The sequence below is a fragment of the Macrobrachium rosenbergii genome, chromosome 23 (genome assembly GCF_040412425.1).
Source record: "Macrobrachium rosenbergii isolate ZJJX-2024 chromosome 23, ASM4041242v1, whole genome shotgun sequence".
Taxonomy (NCBI): Eukaryota; Metazoa; Arthropoda; class Malacostraca; order Decapoda; family Palaemonidae; genus Macrobrachium; species Macrobrachium rosenbergii.
In genome coordinates this window covers 51,034,653-51,059,086 of record NC_089763.1, presented here as the reverse complement: position 1 = coordinate 51,059,086, position 24,434 = coordinate 51,034,653, and the positions used below count along the sequence as shown (strand labels likewise).

At 34.5% G+C, this 24,434-nt stretch overlaps 1 protein-coding gene and 1 long non-coding RNA gene across 2 annotated transcripts in view; one reads left to right on the top strand and one right to left on the bottom strand.

Annotated features, from left to right (window-relative positions):
- Mcm3 (minichromosome maintenance 3) overlaps positions 1–24,434 on the top strand; it is a 411,323-nt gene that overhangs the window by 39,035 nt on the left and 347,854 nt on the right. The gene's annotated exons all lie outside the window — the stretch shown is intronic.
- Positions 2,772–18,827, bottom strand: LOC136851209 (uncharacterized). Its single transcript, XR_010856810.1, has 3 exons — positions 18,667–18,827; positions 17,280–17,459; positions 2,772–3,219 (listed from the first exon to the last, which is right to left on the bottom strand). It is a non-coding gene; the product is annotated as an uncharacterized lncRNA (long non-coding RNA).

Genomic DNA, 24,434 nt, shown 5'->3' with positions numbered 1-24,434 from the left:
TCTCTCTCTCTCTCTCTCTCTCTCTCTCTCTCTCTCTCTCTCTCTCTCTCAACCCATCCTTAAATAGAAGGTTGTGAGATTTTGGTCACTCTCCCACGAAACATAATAGTTTTGAGAATGGTTTAAAATATTTGTGTTATACAGACACTGTGTAAAAAGTGTATTTTTGTTGATAAGGAAAGAGAGTATAATAGATTACAAATAGGAGTAAGGTAATGTGCTTAATTACTTGTTTTGTACCATGTTAAAAAGGGAAGTGTTGTTTTGGTGAAAAATAGTAATTTTTTGGTGAGAGGTGGATTGAATCTTTTTAAAAGTGGAGGTAATCTTTTGAAAGATTGATGTAATCTTTACACATATTTTGTCTTACTGAAATTGCTGTTGGTGTATTTTCTGCTGCACATTAATTTTTAATATGTCCTCGTTTTCGTATTATTCATATATGCTCATATGTTTATAATTTCACAGTGTTACCCAAAATTATGTGTTGATACTTTAACATTGAATACTTGTGCTGATTTCCAATTCTTTAGATTTCTTTTTCAAATTCGGAATAAGTCTTAATACTTTGAATTTTGCTCAGTTAATTTGATTTCTTGATAAATTAAAGTTTTGTGAATTAAACTTGCTTAAGAATTAATTAAATCTCACATTGTTGTCAAGTAATAGTAAATCTTTTTGAGATTGTGAACTCTAATTATAACTTTTGAACTTAGAAATAGATTTGTTTAAAGTTTTAAAAGTACAGTGTTTCATTTTGACCACCAGTGATTAAAGATATTTGTGTGTGTGTACAAGGTAAGTGATATATCTGTACTGTTCTCTTTTGATATTATCAAAGTGAATTAGAACCAGGGAAATATTTATAATGTTTGATGGAGTGATGCCCTTTTTCCCTAGTTTATTTGTTTACTAACAGTTATTACCTCGCCCATAACTTGATAAACTTTGGTTGATTTTTTCAAGTGTTAAGCAAGTTTTAAGGGGTCACAGTTACCTTTAGAGTATTCAGTCGTAATATTATTGTTATGAGGTTTCAGGTATCTGGCTGAAGTGAGGTAAATTATTGGGTTTTAGTATTTGTGTAATAACCAGGTACTTGATCACTTCGTGACAATATATATATTTATATGTATATATATACATATATATATATATATATATATATATATATATATATATATATATATATATATATATATATATATATATATATGATGAGTATGTTTTGTACTGACTAAACCATTTCCTCTCACAAGGTTGACTTCCAAAAAAAAAAATATATGACAATGATAACTGTCACATCCACACTTGAACTGCTTAGTCATCAATGAACTATGTAGCATATGCAGGAAAATCCCACAGCATTAGCTGCTGCACACACCTACACAAAAGGTTAACCCAAACTCTGGTGAACTTCTCCCAATCCCAATTACACGCACTGTGCTAATCATCACTTACCTTGTATGTACTGTCTTGCTCTCCGGACCCTGATCCATTCTTTTTCCCATGCTAACTTTTTTTTTTTTTTTTTTACTCGTACTTATCTTCACATTTCATACCAGGTGTGCAAGAGCTGTTCATCTCTGTAGCGTCCTCCTTCTTTTTCTTCCAGTCACAGTCAGCATCCACATTTCAGAAGAATTGTTTAAACAATGAATTCATTCATAATTCATCATTGGTTTCAACAACACCCCAAGTTTCATCACAGTCTTATGCTCACATGCTGCTACCTTTCTTGCTTTACTGTGTGTCTTAACTTTTTTCGCATCTTTCCGGTGTCCAAAATATTCACTGCCAAATACTTATAAGAATGTACTACCTCTAGTCTCTCAGCATCCATAATAACAGTAATGGCTCTATCTCACTTGTTTCCATTTACATTCATAATATTACTCTCGCTCATGTGGACTCTTAATTTTCTCCACTTGAAAACGCTTTACCCTTCTGTATCCCCACTCAGTGCTTTATCCACTGTAAAAATCAATCATTTCTCATTCCATTCATGACCCATTTTCTTATCTTTAATTTAGTGCGTACATTTACTGTCTTCTCTCTTAATACCCATATCATTCCAAACATAATAATCCATGGAGGCATAGAAAACTTGTCTCAGCCCTATTTTCCCACCAAACCAGTAACTCTCCCTTCTACAAACTCTGAAGACATGCTTCACTTCCATCACGAAAACTTCATCGCTCTGACCTATTTACCCTCTGTATCGTGCATCTTCAGCACCTGCTACATTGCTTCGCAGTCATTACTATCAAAGCTTTTCCAGATCCATGTATGCCACATACAGCATTTTGACTTTACTCTCATACTTCTCAAACAGCTGTTTCAAAACAAACCCTTGATCCGTACACCCTCCTCCTTGTCTAGCCGTTTTCATTGTTGTATTATTAATTCAGATTTAACTGCCCACGTTGTACTCTGACTTTGGTCCTAAGTACAGTACAACCATCCATCCCTCCTAAATTTACACACATAAAATAATGAGATGTCTCATTGAAAGATTAAAATAAAAAGTAAAAGCGGCCATTCTAAAACTGAAAGTTAGATAAAACTAGGAGAGAAGCAGGACAATCTGTTTATTTTGATAAGCATTTAATGGAAAATATGCATAAGGTGATTCATGGCTTTGAAAGAGAAGGATTTTATCTCCAAATGTAATCGCAAATGTAATCGCAAACAAAATAAGGATTTTATAGTAGATTATTAACATTAATTTAGCATTGACTAAAGTATTATTAACATGCATTAATAATCAAAATATTAATTCATTTTTGAGTTTCATTTCCATCTGTTTTTGCACTTATCAACATAATAAATGCCATAACCTCAGTGTGCAAGAGCTGATGACTATTGAGTCACGAGTAAAGTTCAAATATGTTAGCAATTACTCCAGTTCAGAGCTTCAAAATCGGCTACTTGCCTTGTTTCTCAAATGGGATTTTAACATGCCTTGAGCTGGCCGTGTGGCTTTCGCTGGTTTTTTTTTTTTTTACCACTCAACGCCAAGTGGGTTTGCTTGGCAAAGCACTCGAAAGGGTCCTTGAAATTCAGATGCATCTTCAATGTGATTATTGTACAGTACAAAAATCAGTTCTCCAGCGGTACTGACTTGTATGGTTACGATTGTCTGATTTGGAGGCGTTCCATCTCCCCAAACGAGTTCAGTTGAAGTTTTCTTGTTGAGGTCCATAGTCCAAAATGGTGCTGGAACGAGAAACATTGCAATTAAGTGTTGGGTGATCTGGGGCAGACACATCTCAACAGAACTAGAAGGGAAATATTCTGTCAACCGTTAAATACTCATTCACAAACGGATCAACAAATTATTCCTAGAATTTTTCCTTTCTATGGTGATAGCCATTCTTTATGAGAAACTTCACTGTATCACCGTTAGGAACTGAAATATGTAATTCCAAAACGAAAGAAAATTAATGAGACGGCAATACTCTGTGCAAAGTATGTGGAACAAAATTATCACTTTGAGTGCCGAGAAGCTGCATGTTTTGAGGTACCCACTAATACCCGGAAGTAGATTGAGGAAAAACAACTTGTGAGGTTTCTTCTTACACAAAAGTCTCATGATACACATCAGAAAGGACAGCAATACGAACTCTGATTCGATGAACATAGTTTATGTAACCTTTTTAATTCTGCGTTTTGAAAAGACATTATTCTTGCATTCTGGCCCAATCTTGTCTCTCCCATTGCGCTGAATTTTTTCTGCCTCTTACGTTTATACTGGTATTCCCCTTTCGCTCTGCCAGGCAACTGGATCCATTCTTTTGTGCCCGTAAAGTAATATACTTTTAATATTCCAGCACTAAAGGATTGAGCTTTGAAGAATGTATTACTTCCTGTAGGATAACAATTAATGAACAATTGTAAAACTTTCTAGGAAACAGCAACCCCATATAGAAATGGGCAAAGCTGACGATAAGAATTTAGATTTGTAATATTTCTTTTATATACTATATATATATATATATATATATATATATATATATATATATATATATATATATATATATAATATATATATATATATATAATATATATATATATATATATATATATATATATATATATATATTATATTATATATATATATATATATTATATATATATATATATATATATATATATATATATATATATATATATATATATATATATATATATATATATACTCGTATATGTACACTCGGCAAGGAAAGTGAGGATACAGTTTTTTTAAATCTTCGGACATATGTTGCTCAATAATGCGACATCTGGCAACTTTAGAAAGGGTTGGAGCTTCCGTCTTATTGTGTTTGTTTTTTGCTTGACCTCTTATAACTTTCAATCATATTCTACGATTATGAAATCATTGATACTTAAATGCAGTAGTAAGTTTCACAGTATTCGTTCGAGTTGTAATTTGCAGCGACAGTTCTGAGCAAAATAAACATTTTTCGACGTAACTTACCAAGCAACCTTACACAAATGAATTTATGACACCACACTGAACGGAATGCTTGCATAATCGGAAACGCGATCTTCCATAATGAAATCAAGAGTTAAATTTGAGTAATGTCCAACGAAAAGGAACGAATGCATTGTTATGATGAGAGAGAGAGAGAGAGAGAGAGAGAGAGAGAGAGAGAGAGAGAGACCTTACCTTACCTTACAGACCTTACAATTCGTTCGGGTTGCCCCAGGTCCCTCAGTGTGAGGCACCTTTGATGTCTACCAGAGAGTTGCTAACGCATCTTCCGGTATATTTTGCATCTTCCAGTCTTGGATGGTCTGGGATGCATCTTAGATATTTGTCGAGCTTATTCTTAAACACATCTACGCTCACTCCTGTTACGTTCCTCAGATGAGCTGGTAGCGCATTGAATAGATGCTGCATTATCGATGCTGGTGCGTGGTGGATTAATGTCCTGCGTGCTTTCATTAATTTTCCTGGTATAGTTTTTGGCACTATTAATCTACCTCTGCTTGTTCTTTTTGATAATTTTAGTTCCATGATGTTTTCGGTAATTCCTTCTATCTGTTTCCATGCTTGAATTACCATGTAGCGTTCTCTTCTCCTTTCAAGACTATATAAATTTAAGAATTGTAGTCTTTCCCAGTAGTCAAGGTCCTTAACTTCTTCTATTCTAGCTGTAAATGACCTTTGTACACTCTCTATTTTGTGCAATATCCTTTTGGTAGTGTGGGTACCATATTATATTGCAATATTCAAGTGGACTACGTACGTACGTTTTTTATAAAGCATAGTCATGTGTTCAGCTTTTCTTGTTTTGAAGTGCCGGAACAACATTCCCATTTTTGCTTTGCATTTTGCCAATAGAATTGCTATTTGATCATTGCATAACATATTCCTATTCAACATCACGCCAAGGTCTTTAACTGCTTCCTTGTTTGTGATTGTCTCATTATTAGGTCCTTTATATGCATATAGTATTCCTACTTTATCACCATAGTTCATTGATTCAAATTTATCAGAGTTAAATACCATCCTATTATCTCTGCCCATTTATATATTTTGTTTAGGTCTCTTTGTAGCGAGTTCCTATCTTCATCACAAGCAATTTCTCTACTTATTCTTGTGTCATCTGCGAAACTTCTTACTACTGAGTCCTTAACATTACTGTCTATGTCTGCAATCATAATCACAAACAGCAATGCAGCTAACACCGTACCTTGTGGTACACCGGATATTACCGTAGCTTCATCCGATTTCTCATCGTTTGCAATCACTATCTTGTTTTCTGTTTTGCAAAAATTCTTTTATCCATCTTCCTACTTTGTCAACAATGTTATGTTTTCTAATTTTTTTCGCTAATATATTATGATCTACCTTGTCAAAAGCTTTTGCAAAGTCTAGGTAAACCACATCTGTATCTTTTTCATTTATCATATTTTTATATATGCTTTCATGGTGGACTAACAGTTGGGTTTGCTTACTTTTTCCGGGTACAAAACCATGTTGTCCTATATTGAACAATCTATTTTTCATTAAATGTTTCATTATATTTTTTTTCATTACCCTTTCATATACTTTCATAATATGAGATGTCAGACTCACAGGCCTATAATTACTTGCCTCTAGTCTTGAACCACTTTTGAAAGTAGGAGTAATATATGCTAATTTATGCTCATCATAAATCTTGCCTGTATCTATACTTTGTCTTAATAATATTGCTAGTGGCTTTGCAATTGAATGAACCACTTTCTTTAACAATATGGCAGGTACTCCATCTGGTCCTGCTGCTGATCCATTTTAATTTCATTAATAGCCTGCACAATATCGGCTTCTGTAATATCTATATCTGATAAGTATTCAGTATTTTCATCTCTTATTTCTGTATCATTATCTTCATTGTCAATTCTAGGTGTAAATTCACTCTTATATCTTTCTGCTAATATGTTACATATTTCCTTTTTTCATTCGTTAATTGCCCTTCAATTCTTAGAGGGCCTATTTCTACTCTTATTTTATTCATCTTTTTTGCATATGAAAAAAAATTTTAGGGTTTTGCTTGATATTTTGTAGTGTCATTTCTTCTAGGTTCCATTTTTCATTTTCTTTTGATTGTATAATCTTTTGTTCTGCATTTTCTATCTTACTTTTTAGTTCCATCACTTTCCATGCATTCTTTTCTTTTGCAAGAGCTTTTTTCCACTTTCTAATTTTCTGGAACAAGATCCTTCTGTCTCTTGGAATTCGTGACTGATGTTTACTTTTTTTCTTCGGTATATATTTTTCCACTATTTCCTCTAATATTTTATATAATATATCAGTATTTACCTGAGAGAGAGAGAGAGAGAGAGAGAGAGTCTGCTGTTGTGTAAGCCTAGGCCTATAGTACTGTAGAGCTAATTTCATTATTTTTTTTCTTTTAGAGACAGCGATACTATATTTGTAAAGTATGTTTTAGCAATAGAGAGAGAGAGAGAGAGAGAGAGAGAGAGAGAGAGAGAGAGAGAGAGAGAGAGAGAGAGTTGCTGTTGTGTAAGCCTAGGCCTATCGGTAGAGCTACTCATTTCATTGTTTTTTTCTTTTACAGATTGAGCTACACTATATTGGTATAGTATGTTTTAGCAATGGCGAGAGAGAGAGAGAGAGAGAGAGAGAGAGAGAGAGAGAGAGAGAGAGAGAGAGAGAGAGAGAGAGAGAGAGAAACTATGGCAACGTCAAGAAACATCCAGTTACTTGTGTTTTCCCCCGAAGCTCCTGCGCTGCCCTTCACATCATAGAGAACGCTCTTGTGGATTTAAATAGATTTGGTCAACCTACCCTAGGTGTCACAACATTTACTGCCATTAATTCCAGCTGACTTTTAACACCGTGAAATACAAACATGAATGTGTAAAAATTAAAGAAATTAGCATTACCTCGTATGATGATGCAATAATAAGCCTGTTCATAACGAAAAATGAGTAAATATTGCCGTTCTGATGAATAGTACTACACCGAGATATCCACATACTATCTTTTAGATCTCTATGAACGAAGTCATCTGAGAAATTCTGATTACTTCGTACATGCATGGTGTTTTTAAGTATCTGAACGTTTTTGTTTTGCAGATTTAATATATATGATATAATTTGCATTGTATTTTCATATACTAGAGTAAATTTACTGAGATTATGTTTTTTCTGTAAGAAAAAAATTGAAATTCGATGAACGAAATCTAATGAAAACTGTATCTTCACTTTTCTTGCCGAGTGTACATGTACTAACAGGGCCTCATTGAAACTGGATGGTATCTAGCGGAGATATTTATTCAAGAAAAGTTACAAACTTTCTAGGGCAAGCAGGCCCCACTGTCAAGTATCCATGGAATGGCCGGACATGTGGTCCAGCTGTATTGATATGTGTGTGAGGGAGTGGATTAAAACCTCATTTTTCCAATTCTGTATGCTGGATTCCCTGATAATTTGATTACCCTTCTTCTCCTGAGTAGCCCTGCCCTCATGACCTTGGCCTTTCTCTGCCTGCAGTTTCTTCCAGGTGTTCATTGTTGTTCATGTGGTCTCTTGTGTTTTTTGTGCTTTTCTTCTATTGCAGAGTACAGGATTTTTATTGACAGGCTATGTTCAAATCCGTTTCCAGTATTGCCTGCCATTACATTGTTTGCTCATGTTATGAAGGCATTCTCTACAATCAGCCTGGCCATTTTGTTAGTGTTCCTGCACGAAGAATTCATATTCCCCAGTCTGTTTTGTGGTTTTTTTCCTAACAATGCTTGGCAACTGCTGATGTCTGATAATAGTGCCTTATGCTTTGTATAAGTTGTTTTCCTTGTTCTTTGCAAGATTTGCCGCTTTCGCCAAAGTAACGCTCTTCACAATCTAGACACACTCCATATATAACCCCCCCCCCTTACCTCTTCCCCGTTTACCGACTTTTTGTTTCTAACTATTTTATTCCTAATGGTTTTTTGTAACTGCCTATCAATTTGAAATTATCTAGCTTTCTGCTGATGGGTGTAATAGTGTTGTTGTCCGGGACTAATTATTTTCTTCCCTTTCAGACGTTCCTTTTTTATCCTTTCCCTCTCCCCAAAATAGTTTTTTCTTGCCCTAATGTGTGCTTGTTCCCACCAATACTTAGGGTATCCTAATCTCCTAAAATTCTCCCTCGGGTATTCCAGCTCTTCATCTAAGAATTCGGGACTGCAAATCCTATAAGCCCTGATGACCAACCCTGTCATTACTCCCATTTTAATTTCTTTCCTATGACTGGAGAACATATGTATGTATGAAATGGTGCGCTTCTTCTTCCTGCTTTACCAGTACATCCAAGAAAGGAATTTCTCCCTCCATCTCTTCATCTATTGTGAACTTGATATGTTCATTTAGTTAATTTGTTTTCTAGGATCTTGTGTAGTTCTTTCATTTCTCCCTTATAAATAATCAGGATGTTTTGCAAAGAACGAGGAAAACAACATATCTAAAACATAAGGCGCTATAATATGATGTCAGTACTTGCTAAGCACTGTTCGGAAAAAGACCACAAAATAGACTGGGAGAATATGAATTATTTGTACAGGAACACTAACAAAATGGCCAGACTGATTGTAGGGAATGCCTTCATAACATGCGCAAACAATGTAATGGCAGGCAATACTGGAAACGGATTTGAAGATAGCCCATCAAGAGAAATCGTATACTCTACAGTTGAAAAGAAATGCAAAAAACGTGAGACCACATGGACAACAATGAACACCTGGAAGAAGCTGCAGGCAGAGAAAGGCCAAGGTCACGATGATGGGGCCACTCAGAAGGAGGGTAGTCAAAGGATCAGGGAAGCCAGCGTACGGAATTGGAAAAACAGCCATTCCCCGGGTACTCGAAAATGAGGACTTTTTCTTAGAAAGCTTGTAGCTTTTCTTGAATAAATATCTCCACTAGATACCATCCAGTTTCAGTGAGGTCCTGTTAGTAATTGTATAAATGCACAGAATAATTGTGTAAGATGAAGTTTATATATATATATATATATATATATATATATATATATATATATATATATATATATATATATATATATATATATATATATATATATATATATATATATATTATATATATATATATTGTCACGAATCGTACCAAGCACCTGGTTATTACACAACTAATCACAAAATTCAAAAATTTACCTCACTTCAGCCAGATACCTGAACTCTCATAACAATAAAAATTACAACTGAGTGCTCTAAAGGTAACAGTGTTCCCTGAAAAAGCTCATTAATCATGTGAAAAATCAAACTAAGTTTATCAAAACAAGTGTGAGGTATCAACAATTAAACAAGAAATATACTAGAGTAAAAGGGCATCACTCCATCAAACAACTTTAACTGTTTCCCTGGTCTTAATTCACTTCAGCAAAACTAAATGAACAAAACATGTTTATCACTTTACCTTATCCACACAATTAATCCTATTCACTGATGATCAACAAATGAAACACTGTTTTTAAAAACACTAGATACAACAATTTATTTTTAAATTCAAAATTTATAGTTAGAATTCACAGTCTGAAGAAATTTACTATTACTTGAAAACAACACAAAATTTTATTAATTCTTGAGTTAAATTATTAAACAAAGCTAATTCACAAAACATTAATTTATCAAGAAATTAAGTTAATCAAGCAAAATTCAAACTATCAAGAATTATTCAAGATTTGAAAAGAAAATGCTAATAAATGAAAATTAAATCAGTATGCAATATTAAATTATTAAGAAATATTTAAATTGCTAAGTAAATAAATGTTAAATCACCAAAATATAAAATGTGAAAAATCAAGGGATTGCAAACACAATAACACATAAAAATACCCAAAAGATTTACCAATAATAACTTCACTAAGGCAAAAATTCTTTCAATATGCCTTATTATACCATGGTAATAATAAGTAAAATTCGCTTAACCTTACAGAAGCTTGTGAAAACTTTTGAAAAATTGCGGCTGCTTTAAATTCACAAAAAACACTTTTTTGTAAGGCGCCATTTCCAAATACACTTTTCCTACATTCAGATGTCAAAAGTTAAGTTTAATATCAATGACCACACAAATATTTTAAATTAAAATTTCTCTCTTTTGAAGAAAGAGAAAGAGGGAACCAACTCAATCAGTCTCAGAAATCAGAATGAGCAAAACTTTAGGGTTCCAGTGGGAAATGAAACAATCAGACTACGTCAGAACAATATGTGATCAGAGCAACGCAATCCAACAAAACACATAATCAGTCGAGATACATGCATTTACTCTTAACAAGGAGTATGAGACGCGAACAAAAATTTGTATGGGACGAAGCTCTTAACGAAATCTCAACACGATCAAAACAGACAGCAACAGGCCAGCCACAAACGGCACGCATTCAAAACAAAGACAAAGAACCAAAGTTGGTTTCAGAACAGTACATGAAACATTGCAAAATTATTTGTCTTTTCTCGTATGAGACAAAACTTTATGACTCGTTTGCTATTCCGTCACCCGTTACGTTGCTCTCATGACAACAACCAAACCAAAACACGACACATGAAATCACAGGTGTCGAACACTTGTTGCTAGGGGACAAAATGCGCAGTCATCACATACTATGTTACTATTAAAATGTATTACCAATTTTAAATTACACTGTTAAGTTATCTAAGTCACCAATTCTTTTGAGATCTGACATTACACTACATACGATATTTCAACAATTATTATTATTACACATAACACATGATAAATAGAAGAGTAAATATATCAAAACTATGGGATGATATACATCTTACAAGGCAACATCATGAAAAAAAAATATATATATATATAAAAAAAAAAAATATATATATATATATATATATATATATATATATATATATATATATATATATATATATATATATATATATATATATATATATATACATATATATACATGTGTGTGTGTCTGTGTGTATGTTTGTATGTGTTTGTTTGTAACATTTTATTGTCATTGTATTAGAAAAGGGCAGTAATTTGGATTTAGTAGTTAAAAAAAATAATGGTTAAAACTTTCTGCTATGTCAAGGAATATACAAGGGCTAAAATGGCAGATTCATCGATATCTTATTATCATACGTTGTTAACATGGCTCTTACTACTGTGCACATGCACATTAGGGCTACCATAGAGTATTTCGATTCTAAGGAAAAGCATATCAGCGTTAGAAAATCAGTGAACTGTTTGCTGAATTTAGAGAAATTGTTAATGCATTGTCTTGGAAACGTTTAAAGAATTTGTTACAAACTATTAATCCAATGTAATGAAAATATAGTTTTAAGAATGCTTCAAGTGCAGTTATGATAAAGTCAGGTTCTCGAAGCAAAGATGGGACTAGTAGTGAAAGAGAGTTGCAGCAATACTTAAAATTGACTTCCATCACCTCATTCAAACAAGATTAATATTGGTTCTTCTGTATGCGAAGTACATGCTTCTGCCTATAACAGAATTATATAATGAAAGTTAAAATGAGTTTCTTTCTTTAAATCTTCAGCTGAAAACCTTTATGGACAGAGTCAGTAGACTATAAAGCCAAGAGGGCTCTAAAGGGAAATCAGCCTGCAAAGAGAAAGGTGATAAATAAATAAATATGTGGGAATAAGAAATAAAACCCATACATCAAAATGTAGGAGACGTCAGCAGAAAGCAGGAATGAGTTTGCTTCTCAATTAAGCATAGGAGAGCAAAAGATTCCACAACTGCACTAAGCAAACTATTTCTCATTCTAGTCGTAACCAAGATAAAACCTCTAGCAAACTGAGCGGTATTAAATCTGATACTAGGAAATGACATTGTTTTCAGAAGAAAAGAGTTAAAATGCTTAGATATAATAGGTTCATCATGAAACATTCATAAGCATTTCCTCAGGATACCAACTTGTTAAAAAACAGAGCAAGCAATATTATGTGTAAGATTCTCAAAATTCAGTTTCTTTTTTAAAGCTACACCTAAATCTTAAGTCATTGACATTGAAAACTGTAGTATTTAATGTAAATTATGGTGCTAAGGCAAAAGTCCTCTGGATCAACAAACTAACATACTTTGAGTTTTAAAAGGGTTAAGCTTCATGCCCCAAAGCCTATAATAGCCATAAATACCTGTCAGATCCCCCAATCAGGGATTCTGCAGTCATGGACATAGGGTGTGGAAATGGAGCAGCATCTCAGAGAGTAGCTTCATCAGCATATGCAATCAGTTTGTTCTCCAGACCTTGCCAAATGTCATTAGTATAAATAATAAGTAGCAAAAGTCCATAACTCTACCTTCAGAAACATCTGAAATAATATTACTAAAGCTGTTATACTGGCCATCAACACATCCTTTTGATTCTGACAATTAAAAATTTTTTTATTTAAAGTATAAAAAATCCACCTATTCCCAATGGTCTTGGCTTATAGATAAGTGCTTTATGGTCCACACAATGAAAGGCTGCACTAAAATCTTAACTGACCATGCATACCCCTGCAACTTCATGAAGAGCGCTCTGCAAGTTGGTAGATAAAGACGAGAGTGCATCAAAAGTAGCAAAAACTCTGAAACCCAAACTGTAATGCTGGTAGCAGGCTATTATCTTCAACAAACAAAGACACTTAGCAGCTTCTCAGGAGCCTTAGATAAAAACAGGGGTAACTGAAATTAGTGTGTATTCTTAAGGGCATGAGGACAGACGTAGTCCCTTAGGCAATGCCTTAATATTTCCCTTCCTCCAAACAAAAGGAAAACTTGCAAGTCCAACTAACCTTCTGAAAATAGTAGTAATCTTAGGAGCAATGAAATCAGTAGTCTTTTTAAAAACATGGGAAAGATCCTATTCAGGTCTATGCTGCTGTAACTGTGAAGCCCCCTGAAGCAAAGTTTTGACTTCTTTAGATCTGAGAATGGCTGAGATGATGCCAAGGGCTCACCACATTGTTTGCTTACAAAGGCTTGAGCCAAAAGTTCTGCCCTTTGTTTATGGCATTATACAGCAGTTCCATCAGCTACTACAAGGGGAGGCATGCTTCAATCAACTCCAAAGGTGGATGACTTAAAATAAAGGTAGACCACCACTTATGGTCATCACCACTGGAAAGCAAGGCCTCCTTCAGACCCTCATTATAAGCTCGCTTATCTTTCTCATAGACAGCCTGAGCTTGACCTCTGAGCTCCATGAAATTATGCCACAAGTCCAATTGATTGTTCCTCCATAAATGATAGGCGTCTTGTTTTTCATGGTAGGTCAGCTCACATGCAGCATCAAACCATGGCTTACCTTTAAGGTGAAACTTGAGGATTTTAGAATGAATTCTCCTCTTCATAATAGTGTTAAGGTGATCATTTAAACACTCAGTGATATTCAGAGTTCCATAAATATCGCTCCACTTGAGCCTAAAAAGATGACCATAATGTGCTGATTGCATATTCCGTGAATCCTGTCAACTCCTAAAACATAGATAAAACAACTTCCTATACAATAAAATCCAAATGGGAAAATTTACTGCTACTAAGAGTGTAGCAGCTAATCCAGCAAGAGAAATTGGAAGAAAGGAAGTAACATTACCAATATCCTTATTCTGTCTAAAGCCAGTGGGCAAAGGACACAAAAGATTCGGTACTTTCTTGTCACAGATTCATTCATCCACCCAGAAGTAGTAGGTAAATTAGGAATAAAGTCACAGATGGAAACTATTTTACAAATGACCACATTAAAGCACAGAGCAATACCAGTTCATTGACCAGTGGTTAGGAAACAAGCAGCTGCTGAGGAGTTTCTGATAAGGGACAAAGTTATAGTTTTCCTAAACCTCAGTGCCATGGTGCCCAGCCTCAAGAGGGAAGATATGTGTGTCGCTAATCACAGCTCATTAGATGAATTTAGTGATTTGAAATTTGTTACTAGGACAGATCATTTTTCCGAGCGTGCCCATGGTACTAGAAATTTTGGAGGAATTAACTTATACTGTAGTCCTTAAGGGTATATTGTCTATGGTTCTTTGTCATCGTCATTTAATTGTCAGAAAACCAACTGGTTAATCATAATGATAGTATCCAAAGTATGCACAGATTCATACAAAACTGAGATGCAGAACATAAATCCAATGACAGAACCAACTTTGGAATAATTTTAGGAGTTGGAAGTAGTAGTAAGCATAGGTGATAAGTTAATCTCGACTGAATGAAATTTAGCACAGTTGCTCTTAGATAGTCTAAAATATAACTGTAATCATTATTGTGAGAGATTCCTCTGACCATTGGCTAATTTATCTCCCTGATGAGGCATCTGGAGAACAATCCAGTAAAGTCACATATCTTGTTAAAATAAAACAGTATTCTTGCCTTATTGTCACCCTATATATCTTGCCCTTAATCCTAATAAGGGGTTCTTGTTGCAGAATACACCTGGCACCCCCTCCAGTTATTCCATCTGGCTTGAATTCGATGGTTAGACTCTTTTTCCATATTACCTACTGCACCTTATATCGAGAATATGTACTTAAAAGATTCTTTTGACATTAACTTCTCTTATTTATCATAATTTCAGTCTTTGTTCAACTGTCTTCATCCCTCTACCCTGAAATGCATACCTCCATTTATCTGGCTTTCTATGTAGGTCCTCTGTAGTTTCTGCAATTAAAATGATGTCATCAGCATAGAATATACACCAAAGGAGTTCCTTCCTTGTTTGTTCAGTCATTAACACCCATTATAATGCTGAATAAGAAGGCCTTAGCGCTGATCCCTAATCCAAACACAACGTTGACAAGGAACGAAGTTTAAACTTGTTCACATCAGTTTCAGCACTGCCTAGAATCCTAGATGATGTTAACCATGACCCAAAATCCAACTAGTTAACCAGTAAGGTATTATGGCTTATATTAACTTTCTAACATAGGTGTTGTAGTCTAGTTTTTAAATGATGTGAGCCAAAACTTGCTGTTCAGCATTGTTTTAGTGACTGTATACCCAAAACTCAAATTAAATGGGTTTTAGACTTGAGGGATAAACAATTAGGAACATTTAGCAATACTTGGTCTTACTGTTAAGATCAAGTTTCTTTTACACCGCGCTGCTAACATAAGGAAAAATACTGACTTAAGGCTTCCTATATCTACGGTGAATAGTACTAATGCCACATGATTGTTCCAGAATTTTTATCTTTAAGACAAGTTTGCTTGGAGTGTTAACTTCCTTTGTCATGATGGTGATTGTCATTTAGAACGTTACTGGAAGATAACCAGCTTTTCTTAAGTATGTAAAGTGACTGCATCCCAAGAATTGGTATGTTCTATCTGGTTGACAGAGCATGAGCATCCACATTCACGATGAGGTCCCTTATTGTCACACACCAAAAGTCTTCCTTTCCATTTATTGTAAAACTCTGATATGGTTTTCCTGGTGGTATTACTGAAACCAATACCTATAAGTTTAAGAGGAACTGCAATACTACTTTAAAGGGCCATATACGTTTGTTCTATTGTTTTCAAGTTACTTTGCAGTCAAAGAGGATCCCCATGATTTCACCTTTTTACAGATGTGTTAATTTCTTGAAGCACTGTTTACCAAGAGCTGTAAGGTTCAGAAAATAATCTGCGAAACCTTTTACCAAATGTGATGAAAATTCTTATTCACCCACAAGCAATAGAAATTTTGCTGTTTCAGCCTAACGCAAGGATAACTATGTATATCAACTGATTCTCTACCTGTGTTACGAGATTCGTTAAGATTATGGTTTCGGAAAGATAAATTATCTGTATATAGCTGGCCACGGTGTGTTACTTGACATTCATTTGAACATTTAAAACAGGGCAATTTGTAAATGTGCTTTCATCTCTGTCCTAAGAATAATAGAATCCCTGAAAATGAAGATCACCATGCGCCTAGCGCTATTTATAAACGTATTTTCTCAAATACTCCCATTTAAGAGCAGTTTTAAAGTGAATTGATAGGAAAAACTTAATATACAGGAAACACGCAAGTACAATGTTTCCAGCCGTCTGCTATATCTGGAAACTCAAATGTCGATTGTTGGTCCTTATTTTCCAGGCACATCAAGTGAGTCGGTATTGGGGAAATGTCAGAAGTGATGATAGAGCTTCATCATGACTAGCCTACGCGCAGAAATCATATGTTAATATGTATTTTTACCTTTAAAATTTTGGGGTTTGATTACCGGTATCCCTTACATACAGATCAATTGCTTTAATGGTTCTTTATCTACCTTGGTGTAATTGAAAACGTTAAAAACAAACGTTATCTCATTATGTTGATCCCAATATGTCGGTTACTTTGGAAAGTGAAATCAAATCCTGGTTTGAGGATTTTGCCTAAGGTTTACAAAGCTGTAAAATTCATTGGTGACAAAAAAAAACCCACGTGTAATTGCATAGGCATTCTACGTACATTTTTATAGCAAACGTAAAAACTCAGGCATTGTTTCCAAGCACATCACTTACTCCTATTTGTTTACTATCTTTACTTAATGCACACTATAAGAATAATTTTTTTTTTAATTTATTGTCATTCGTAGTTTTGTTAACACATTTTAAGATTTCCAGAAATCTGAATGATATTTCGTAAATTTTGAAGAAATGAGTTGATGTTTTTGCTTAAGTAAGAAGATAAATTACAAACGATAATACTCCAGGGATGATGAAGACCAAAACTTGAAGTAAAATTAAGTGAATGAAATATAGGGAATAGCACATGAAAAGCTTGAGAACAGCTGGTTTAGAATACATTTGTGGAAGTTTGATACTTACCGGCATTACCTGCTGCTCGGGCAAGGAAGTGGTCATAGGTTGCTTTTGATTTAACGATGATCAGTCTGTGGCCCGGAATTTTTGAACAGTTGCTCTTTGCATCTTGGGTACTCATAGGAACGGTTAATGCGACGTACAGAAGGTTGTCTGCTTCCCATTTGTAAGTTCCAGGTACACTTGCTATTAACGTCCAGAAATTAAGTAATAATTTGTGTTTTATGAGTAAAAGAGAAGGGAGTCTACAGCTTGCAGGCTCTGAATAGTAAAATTAAGTTTTAAAAAATTGTTATATTTAAAATTGAAATTATTTCAGATTTAAAAGTTGATCAAATTTCCATTATTTATTATGATTAACTTCCACTGCAAAATACTAGCATAACTAGAAGCTATTTCATAAACGAATTAGAGGTTAAAAAAAAAGTACTGACAAAAGGACAACATAGGACTTGAGCACAAACATCATGCACACACTGATACCGGGAAAAGTTTTTTAAAGAATCTAGTGTTTTTTCTTGACATCATTTGAGAGAGCTTGCTCACCGAACCATTTATACCAGAATAATATAAAATTTACATTGTTTTGACGATATGAACCAGGTTTTAAAATATGTTTGTATCTAGGTAAGTAATTATATTATTTCCTCATCTTGCGTTTAAAGCAACATTTTGTAATAGTGTTAATTTTAAAGCTCAGTACTAGTGATATTTATATCGTAACATAGGATCACGTAAAGTTAAGAGATCCCTTCGAATGACACACACGCCTATTATATATATATATATATATATATATATATATATATATATATATATATATATATATATATATATATATATATATATATATATATATATATATATATATATATACACATATATATGTATATATTATATATGTGTGTGTGTTCTAATTGCTTTACTGTCATTAAAATGTGATTTGCATTTTTTATCTGAATATTTTCACTGATGTTTCGATTAATATGAGATTTAATAGATGAAAGAAATGTTATCACAACAAGGATTAATAGATTACTTAATCAGACTGGAAGAAGGTTTTGAGATAAGGAAAGTAAGGAAAATAGTCAGAAACTTGTCATATATCTCAGTGCTGCATAAATTATTAGAAAGGTAAATTTATGTGCATATTGGGCAGTTCACAAGGAATTAAGAAGAGTACAGTGGATATTCTAAAATCCATTATCTGTACGCGAAAAGGCATTAACAAGGGCTCACAAGAAATACTAGGTTTAGGAGGAGGTAACAAAATGCATATTAATTAAGTTTAAAAATGCTTGTGGCAATCTCTCGTCTAGCTGAACCCAAGAAACACTACACAGTGAAAGTAATGACTTGTGGGTGTCTGTAAGCTAGCGTATGGTGTACGCACATTTCTTAAAGAAGTATGTGGAGCTTTCGTTTTTGTACGGCACAAGGGTCATGGGTCCTTCATCAGCAATTCGGCATTCAGTAAATCCATTTTCCAAAGAAACAGTTGCCCAGGCCTTGCAATCCCCATAGGTGAAGCAAGCTGACCGGCAGCTACCTGAGGAACATATGGGCGTCAGGACACTTCTGTTATGAAGGATGGATATAATTAGACAAGCTTGTTTTAATTATCAACTTAATGCAGTAGCATGGGCTTTCTTTTTAAAAATATACCAGCTCATTAGTAAACAGCCAAAAGCCTTAACACACAGTGCAAATTCCATGAGGGCTGCTTACAATTACTCAGTCCTGTGAGAATAAATTTTGCACTTCCTCTGTCAATGGTCGTGCTTGGTGCCATGAAGAAATCAAACAAAGGAGATTCTATGAAGTGCACTGATCTTTCTGCTCCTTGCGTAAGGCTTGGTGACAGAATAACCACAAAAGCTGTCATCGACACTAATAACAAACGGATCCTCCAAGCCATTGTTTCTTGAGCAGCAGTGAATTTTCTAGTGATGCCGAATAGCTTGTTTCCTCTGTTAATGAAAGAAAAACGGGAACATTAATACATTTTCTGTGCAAATATAAGGGTTATAATATCAGAATATCATATTATACAGACAAAATGGAACTGCACACCTTTCGGTCTTAAGAGATACAGCTTAAGATACGCTTTCGTTCAAGTAATCATTGAATGTTTTAGTGTTACCTTAATTAATCTTTGTTATTCTTGTGTTCCAACATTCATAAATAATTTCCACTATGTGATTTTAGCAAACACGAAAGTTTTGTATTTGTTGAGATGAGAAATTTTTTCTAAAAATGTAAAAGTAACTTACAGAACAATATTTTTCATTTTACTTGGAGAGAAAAGAGATAGTTCATACTGAACCTGGCTCTTCGCCGTCTAAACCAGCATATTCAACCTTTTTGAACACCGAGTACGCCTGAAGTACCCGTTCGGTGGACGGACACTTGCGTCCTGAACATTTGCGTCCCGGACAGTTGCGTACCAGACCATTGTGTCCCAAGACACCTGTATCCCTGGATAATTGCGTACTTAAGGTAATAGTTAGAAAATTGTAAATTATACTTTTCCATAAAATAGAATGATAAACTAAAAGATTGTGAACCATCCACTTTCATTGGCACTTACCATAGCTAACTACATCCCCAAAACATTGAACCACTCAAAAAAAGCAAAAGGGTAGTTACCATACATTTTGATAAGTAAGCAAAAGTAGTTACCATGAAGTGTGAAAAGCAACGTTTTAAACCTAGTGAAAAATAACCAAACACATATAATTTAGTTCATCCAGCGACTCTGCAGAACAAACATCTCCAAGGTTCTAAATTTTATCTCGAGACCTATGGCTGAATTTCGAAAATCAAACATTGGTGGAAAAATATTTGAGGACGAGGAGAATCTCAGCTATCACTGTCATAAGAAAAACGCCGACGGAACAAAAACGGACTGGAGATGTGTAGAGTGATCTTGTAGAGCAAGAATTTATTACTGTGAATAATTCAATAACCACACGAACTAATGAGGATAACCATGGATCGTCTGCAGTTAAAATCAAAGCACAAGAGGCTATTTCTCAGTTAAAAACTACATCAGTGTCAGCAAGAAGTCTCATTGGAGCAACTACCGCTAACCAAGATGATTTTTCAGTTAAACACATGCTTAATTTGTTGTCAATGAGAAGAAATGCGTGTCGTGGAGACAGAAAGCACAAAATGCACCTTCAGTTCCACAACAAAGGAATGATTACGAGATACCGGAAGCCTACTGTTCACCAACGACTGCAGAAAAGTTTCTTCCCCGTGATTCTGGTATTGATGAGAATAGAGTACTTACTGTATATTTGCGACGGATGATGGCTTGGAAGATTTGGATACTTATATTTGCGACGGAAGATGGTTTGGAAGATTTGGTAAGATTTCCTAACTGGCAGCAGATGGTACTTTTAAAGTTAGCCCAACAAGTTGTATTGCATCCATATCCAAGAGGGTTCATTTAGTATTTCCCGTATTTTTGCCCTTCTTCCAGGTAAGACAAAAGAATCTTATATCCGGCTACACGTGTTTGTTGCAAATAAAACCTCAGTTTATTCCAAAATCACTGTTGACAGACTTCGAAATAGGAGCTCAGAGAGAAAATCAGTGACCTAGGGTTAAGACAGCAACATAGAGAAGATGAAGAGTTTAGTTTAAAGATTGGGCGTTTTTCTGCATTATTACTTCTCCCTGTAAGTGGCTTTGTCGATGGCTTTATTGATTGTGATTTGCTCCTACAATTTATCGCACGTTTTGAAATGACGTACATTGGCCAAGCAAGAGGAAGAAGAGGAATAAAGATGGTCCCAAGTTTTTCTGTCGAGTTCTGGAATGTTCGAAAGAAGGTTTTTAAATCAGTTACCCAGATCTAACAATAGTTTAGAGGGGTTGCAAAATGCTTTGCGGTCCTCAGTAACCTGCCAACACCCCTCTATTTGGAAATTAATTGATGCATTAGAGGAGGAGTCTATTGCATTAAAGAAAAAAGTTATTTCCAAAGAGGAAATCCAGTGCGACATAAGAATAAAAATGCAATTAAGCGAATCATGGCAATATGAGAGAGGTATAATCCTGAAGACAAAATAGATTTCTTAAAGGGGATACCTCACAACATCCATAACTTTCGATTTAGTTATTATAAACATATTTTAATTCTTGAAATAAACTTTTTCAAATATGATGACCTTGTAGTATGATAATGTATTTTATGTAAAATTATACTTTAAAAAAATTTAAGATTATCTTTGACTCCTTCAAACATTTTAGATATTATATTAAGTACGCAATTATCCAGGGACTCATTCGTCCTGGGACGCAAAATTACCCTGGGACACAATTGTCTAGTCCGCAACTATCCGGGACGCATATGATCAGGGCGCAAATGTGACACCGAATAGTTTCGCATGGAGATACTGTTATAATAACGTAATCACAAGGCTGAGATTTCAAGGGCTTCACCGTGCTCTCTCTCTCTCTCTCTCTCTCTCTCTCTCTCTCTCTCTCTCTCTCTCTCTCTCTCTCTCCCCCTGTGAATTTATGAACCCCTACTTAAGAACCTTACTATAGAAAATAATTGTCTTGACTGTTCTTGTAACTCAACAGCATTTTCTTTTCTTTTTCGCCTAGTTTTACTTTTTTGTTTATTTTCGTTGAGTTTACTTTTTACTCACCCGTTTAATGTAACGTGGTATCTCTCTAAACTGAAGGTTTATAGTCGTTTCGTATTTATTCCCTTGTGTTCTCTTTAAATACCTCCTCCCCGCCATCCCCTACATCACTTTCTCTGCGTAGTATACGCTATATTAATAATTGCCAGTTGCATTCCTTCATTTCAACCATAGCAAAATGGTTTCCAATATTTCACCGTAGTGATCATGAGTTTAATATAGCTGCAGAATAATATCTGATCTCTCCATGTGTAAAGCATGTATATATAGGCAGAAATAAACTTGCCTTTATATCCTAATGACAGGTTGTGAGACCACATACTAAAAAAGATTTATATATTCCTTCTGGTAATACTATGTTTTTAGATTGTGCCAAAAAATCCCTCACCTGGCAGATAATATGCCCAGAAACTTTCACCCTTTCAGGACATAGAGGCTTGCTTTAATAAAAAGTTTCTTCAACTAATAGCTCACGTGCTGTGTTTATTCAGTCAGTTCACGCTACAGAGCAGTAAGTGACAACCATTTTCAATGAGAGATGTGTGGACCTAGCTTAAATTTTCAGTACATATGCTCTCACTGCAGGAGCTTATAAAACGGTAGAGTATTAAACAATTTAATAAAAAAAAATTTTTTAATAACATTTTTACAGATAAATGAGGAGGGGAACAATCAGAAGCAACGTGCTTGTGGTGCACAAGCCTTTTTATTTATTTGTTTTGAGAGTATTTGCTAACTTAATTACTATGTTCGCTGGCAGTGGAGTGAATTGCTCCGTAACAAACGTTGCTTAAAATTCACATTCATGGCTGTCAGTTGTGTAGAAATGATATGGAGGATTCAACAATAATTAAAAATATTCGATGATAGTAAGCAGGTATAATAATCACTTCAAATCAGTGAGTTCTAGATAAGAATATGCTGCTTGGCAATTGTTGAGCTTCTTATTGAATGAGGGAGATCCTATTCCAAGACCCCCGAGGGATGGGGTCTTGGAATAGGATCCAGTCGGAAGTGCAGGACTCATAACCCTTTGAGATTTTTGGGGGGACTGAAAACTCGTCTGTAGAAAGACACAGTTTCGGCTGGCCTTACATAAGCTTAGCAGATAATTTTCTTTTAAATTTGTTTGCATGCTGTTCTCGGTGTCGCGCTGAAGCCAGATAATTTTGCTTTATTGTCGTATTTTTGAAAATGCTAAATAATGAAAGTATTGTATATAGTCAGGATGATGAGTTTAAGTTAGCCAAGGAAAGAAATTTCTGTACTTTTCATAAATAAAAGTTCAAAAATTTAATGAAAATATATAAATAATTTTTCTGCATAATAAATTTCTTTTAAATTGTAAACTTATGTATGATTATATATATATATATATATATATATATATATATATATATATATATATATATATATTATATATATATATATATTATTGTTGTTATTCGTGTCAGATAATGCATATAAAAACCAAAAAAAATTAATGTGTAAGAGGCAAAGTTTTTTATGATTTTTCATTTTTGACTGCTTTATTGATAAGTCTCTTTGAACAGACCAGAATATTTATGGTTCTATTGTTTACTACGGAAGACGCCATTTAAGGTAATCAAAACCGCAAGGGATGGGTTACATGACGTCATTCGAATCTTATAGGGTTAAGCAGACTAATCACTCCAAATGACATTCCGAGGTCAAAGAAACAACACTGTGTATTAATCAGTGTAAGGCCAGATTGTTGAGACAGATACTGTATACTAACAACATATTTTCAGTGCTTAAAAACACAGTAAATCCCATTTGATTAAAGGGAACAAAAGGTATGACTGCAAAACAAAACAAATTCAGTTCAGTTATCAGATGAAAACAAAAGAGCAAATATGAAAAAATGAATCCCCAAATGAGATAACCCCTAATATAACACCTATATTAACCGGACAGACTCAGCAACAACTGAAGTAAGTCATTGACGAGAAAAGTAAAAAGTCTCAAGCAACTGAATCAGTGATATGGGAACACAACACTCAAAAGTTGCATGAACCATGCCAAGATTAACATCAAATTATAAGGGGAATGCGCTCCTAGACACCATGAGTAAACTAAATGAACAAAGTAAGTTGAGTATAGAAAAGAAAGAGGGAGAAATTCCATTCCTGGACGTATGGTAAAAGGAAGGGGAAATTTTAAAGTTTGGGTACACGTAAAGAAGACACATACCAATTCATACAAACACATGTTCTCAAACAATAGGAAAGAAATTAAGATGGGAGTGATGACAGTTTTGGCTGTCAGGGCATATAGGATTTACTGCCCCGCTTTCTCAGGTGAAGAGCTAGAATACTTGAGGTACAGCTTTAGAAGATTAGGATACTCTAAGTATGGGTGGGAAAGGGCGCACACCAAAGCAAGAAAAAATGTTTTGGGGAGATGGAAGGGAAAGAAAATGAATATTGGAAAGGAAAGAAAATAATTATAGTCTCGGACAACAACACTGTTCTAGCCA